Consider the following 4,950-nt stretch of genomic DNA (forward strand, 5'->3'; position numbering starts at 1 on the left):
GGAGTTGTAAGTCATTTATTTCATTGAATTGGTCTGGCCACTTACAATACAAAAAAAAGGGCATTTAAATTTAAAAACCACGTTTGTAGTTCTCCGATAGAGTTGCTTGTCAATAGTACGTTCTGAGGTTGGACCGAGTGTCCAGTCGGGTTCACTTGTTTCCCTCCGGTGCTAGTCTGGGTTCTTTCCCTTCTGTTCCCCAAACTGTTACTGAGGAACGTCAAGGCCAGCGAGGAGTCCTTGCACCTCGGAGCCGGCGCCAGCCTCGGCCGCACGGGAAGGGCCTGGCGTCGAACGTCTCGAGCATCCGTGGTGCGAGGCTGCGTACCTGGCGTTACCGCGTTCGGAGCGAGGTGTAACGTGCAAAACCAGTCTCAGCTCTCAGATAATTTTTTAAAGGTACTTTTATAAGCAATTCCAGTTACTGGGAAGATTTTAAAACTTTCTTAGGGTTTTTACCGTGAATTACTTTTCTAGGAATTTTTTATAAAAGCTGCACGGAGTGTTCTGGGCCTGCAGGCGATACGTTTGCTGGAGGCCTGGGTGACTCACTCACAGCCCCTCAGAGCCGGCTGCGATGACTCTCATCACTATTTTTGTGCAATTACATCATGTTATGCGTTAGAGGTTGAGATTCAGTCGCTTTTTAACTGCTGTCTTCATGAGGCAATGACAAGTGTTTCCCTTAAATCACTGAGTATCTTTCTGTTTTAAAGACAACTGGGATTTATCCTGCCGTGACTCACGTGGTAATTCCCCTCGCGGCCAACGCGAGAGGCACGTGGGTGAGTCACACACGATCCAACAGCAGGACCCCCTAGTTAGCATCAGTGGTAGGATGGATTTTATTAGCAGCTTAAGAGAGCTTACTCACATGCAGTTGGGACTTTTATTGCCAATAAACTTATTTCTTTTAAAGAAAAAACCATGTTTCTCCTAGGGCCCGCCCCCAGGCAGTCGCTGTCGCTCTATAACGACTTGACCCATTTTCCTGGCCCCCCGCGCACCGACAGTCATTCCTGAAGTGACGTGTTTCCTTTCGCATAGTCTGTCCCTCGTGGGGCTTCGGTCCGAGGTCCAGTCTGGTATCGGAGATCGAAGGGCGCCCCATCGGAACGTCACGTGATGTTTCAGATTGCCTTTATGCACTGTGGTCTTAGGCAGTAGGATTTTCTTTAAAAATGAAAATTTACATCTCTAAAGAATATGGTAGAAGTCTAATGTGAGCGCCTACTCGTGGAGGGAAATGTTTGGATTCTCTGTACCTGGAAGTAGCCTGTCAATATATTTGGTTAAAATGTAAAAGAACAAAACCCTATGAAAACTATTTTAATTTTCAACTATTTTAATTACTATTGTGCTATTTATTGAGAATTAAAATCCAGTTTGAGTAGACGGTTCTTGTAATCTGATTCAGTTTAAAAAAACACATGAGTGAGGTACATAATATTTAAAGCATTTGTTGTTGGTAAATATTGATGCTGTCGTTGATTTCTTACGTAGGCATTTATTTGAGAATTAATATTTTAAAAAACATTTGCATGAGACATTCGTTCCTTGCCTTCCCTTTCCCTTTCCCTTGCGATTATTATAATCATTCTGATTGAGTTCTTAATTCCGACGTGTAAAACAATCAAAAAGGGAGTGCCACAATGATACCTGCGATATGAAACTACTTATTCATGGTGAATTCTAATACTTTTCTATAAAGAGGAAATTTGCGTATTAAGAAAAGAGACTCTGCTGACTTCCTGAGAGGCTGCGGACGGTTTTAACAGCGAGCCGTGACCCTCAGGGAGGGTCTGTGTGGCGACAGCACAGCGTGTCCCAGGCCGGCGGGGTTATCAGGCCAACAGCTCGGGAGGCGGCGGGCGCTCCTGTGGCAGAGGGAGCGCCCGGCACGGTGAGGACCGGTCCCCTGGGCCTGACTCATTGCCACCTGCTGTGCTGTTGGGGAGCTCGTGCAGGTGGGAGTTTGATAAATAAGAAAAAAATAAAATCTGAAGATGGAATTGGGATCAAACGTGGTGAAGAAATGGCGTAGGCCTGTGTTCTGGAGCCTCACCCCTCTCGCTGGCTGGGAGGCGGATGCAGTGAGGATGGGACGTGCTTGCCTTTCACTGTCACTTCTGGTACAGAATGAGCTCCCGGGAGAGGTGCCGAGCCTGGCGTCCTGTTGCCATTGTCCCCAAGTGCAATATAACGAGTAACCAGGCCCGGACAGTCTCCGGCATCAGTCGCTCAGTGACCCTGAGCTGATGGCGATGGATTGATGCTTGGTGAGCAGGAGGAGTGAGTCTGCGGGGGGCGCACAGAGGAAGTCACTCCGATCGGTCCCTTCTGCATGTTCCTTCCGGCTGGACACGGCTCCGCCTTGGGTCTGGAACACTTCGGAATCCCCTGACGCGATGGGGAAGCCGCGGGCGTCAGGGCGGTTTGCTGCCTGGGTAACAGGCTTCCTTAGTTTGCGTCCCCTGAGCAGCCCGTGGGCGAGGCATAAAACGCGCGTGTTCTACCCTTGTCGTTGCCAACTTGCTCTGGGTTTGTGGAGCGGGTACCGTGTCCTCCTGGTGTCCGGTGTGTGACTCGCGACCGCCCGCCCAATAAATGAGCCTCAGGTGCCACTTGTGTGTAGACCGTGTCTTCCTTCTGGGACGTTTGTTTTTTACTCACACGAACAAGCAGCTGTGACGCAGGAAAAGGGTCACGTCCGTGACACGCACACCTCGTCCATGCCTGCCTGAATTCCTAACAAAGAACATGCTACATAGACCAATAGGACTCATCGCCTCAAGCCCAGGGAAGGAGGAGAGAAATAGTCTCCCTGAGCCAGGGGGCAGTCTAACCAGGTATGCAGAGTCTGGGGAGAGAATGGGCCAGACAAAATATTGGCAGCCAGCCCGGCCGGCGTGGCTCAGGGGCTGAGCATCGACCTAGGAGCCAGGAGGTCAGGGTTCAATTCCCGGTCAGGGCACCTGCCCAGGTTGTGGGCTCGATCCCCAGTGTGGGGTGTGCAGGAGGCAGCTGATCAATGATTCTCATCGCTGATGTTTCGAATTGTTTTTATCACTCTATCCCTCTCCCTTCCTCTCTCTAAAAATCAATAAAAACATTTTAGAAGTATATTTTAAAAAGAATGGAAATCTTACCTTTAAAAATATTCATATTAGAAGGCAGACAGCTTCCGAATTTGATCAAAAGTAGAACGTACAGTTTTGGAAGCTCAGTAAACGCAAAACAGGAACTCACAGAAAGCCACACATATCCTGGCCCAGCAGCTGAGCCGCAGGTGAGAAGGGGGCACCTATGGGCATGAATGTCCTAACTCCTCATCGGGTCGCGTGGGTGGGGCTTGGGTCCTGATCTACCCCCGGGTGCCAGTCCTCTCTGCAGAGCCGGGAAACCAAAGAAACCAGTTATCTGCTCCCAACACATCTTGGTGGGACAGGCATTGGATAGCAACGACGGACGTTCAGGTTCAAAGAAGGGAAGAGTCCCTGGTCCCAAGCGGGGCAGACTCCAGTGGTGTCAAATGGTTCCTCGAGGAATTCTCTGGCTCGTGGGTCCCCATTGAGCCCTCTCCCCCAACCATGAACGGGTCCTCACCGAGTCCCCCCATGAAAGGCAGCACGTGTCCGCAGCTGAGCACTAGTACAGAGTGTGGGCCAATAGCCTTCCTGTGGTGCTTCCTGTAGACCACGACCTTTTGGTGCACATGATGACACTCAACCGACTGAGCAACTGGCCAGGGCGAACCAGCGGGCACCAGAGAACAATCATCATACGTGTGCAGATGTGTCTGGGCCCCCTGTTCTGTTCCATTAGTTGATGGGTCTGTTTCCATATCATTTCCATGCCGTTTGGACTACTTTGTATTTATGTGTGTGTGTGTGTATACTATTTATGTATATGTGTGTGTATATATGGAGGCCCAGTGCATGAATTTGAGCTCGGGCAGGGCCCCTCCCGGCCGATCCGGGCTGTCTCACCCAGTCCCAATCGGGACTGATCTGGCCGGCCAGGGGAGGGACCATGGGAGGTTGGCTGTGAGAGTGCACTGACCACCAGGGGGCAGCTCCTGCATTGAGTGCCTGCCCCCTGGTGGTCAGTGCTCATCATAGCGACCATCCCGTTGTCCGGTCGTAACGGTCACTTAGGCTTTTGCATATATAGATATATCTATGTATATAAATTTAATTTCAGAGAGGAAGGAAGAGGGAGAGAGAAACATCAATGATGAGAGAGAATCATTGTTTGGCTGCTGCCTGCACGCCCCACCCTGGGAATAGAGTGGCAGCCCAGACATGTGTCCTGACTGGGAATCCAACCGTGACCTCCTGGTTCATGGGTCAACGGCCCACCACTGAGCCACGCCTGGGGCTGTATTGTATTTTGGGGTCAGGCAGGGCATTATCTCCAGCTTTGTTCTTTTTGCTCAAGATTGCTTTGGCTACTCATGGCCTTTGTGGTTTCCTATGAATTTTAGGATTTAAAAGAAGTATTTCTGTGAACGCCACGGGAATTCTGAAAGGGGTGGCAGTGAATCTATAGAGGCTTCGGGGCGTGTGGACAGTGCAACCGCATTCACTCTTCCAGCCCACGAGGGAGGGATGGCGCTCCATCGCCTGTGCCTTCCTTGCGCTCATCATTGTTCCGTAGTTTTCAGCCTGCAGATCTGTCCCCTTTGGTTAAATGTATTCCTAAGGCTTTTCCGTTAATGCCTTTGTAAGTGGGATTTTTTCCTTAATTGCTGGTCCGTGTGGTCCATCGCTAGTGCGTAAACACACATCTTATGTGTTCATTTCGGGTCCTGTGGTAGTTCTGTGCGTTTTGGTGGTCAGGGCGCACGCCTGGGTCAGGGCGCAGGTGGCAGGGTGCCTGAGGGGCCGCAGGTGGCAGCTGGGATGGCCGGGCTCCCGCGCCCCGCCCCGCGAGCACTCGCGCGAGGAT

At 50.8% G+C, this 4,950-nt stretch overlaps 1 protein-coding gene across 1 annotated transcript in view; it reads left to right on the forward strand.

Moving 5' to 3' along the window:
- Window positions 1-2,624, forward strand: part of ITGAV (integrin subunit alpha V) — a 59,375-nt gene extending 56,751 nt beyond the window's left edge. The window contains exon 31 of the mRNA XM_006767093.2: window positions 2,465-2,624. The gene's annotated coding sequence lies outside the window, so the exon portion shown is untranslated. The remainder of the gene's footprint in view (window positions 1-2,464) is intronic.
- The last annotated feature ends 2,326 nt before the right edge of the window (window positions 2,625-4,950 follow it).

The sequence above is a fragment of the Myotis davidii genome, unplaced genomic scaffold (assembly GCF_000327345.1).
Source record: "Myotis davidii unplaced genomic scaffold, ASM32734v1 scaffold221, whole genome shotgun sequence".
NCBI classification, from domain to species: domain Eukaryota; kingdom Metazoa; phylum Chordata; class Mammalia; order Chiroptera; family Vespertilionidae; genus Myotis; species Myotis davidii.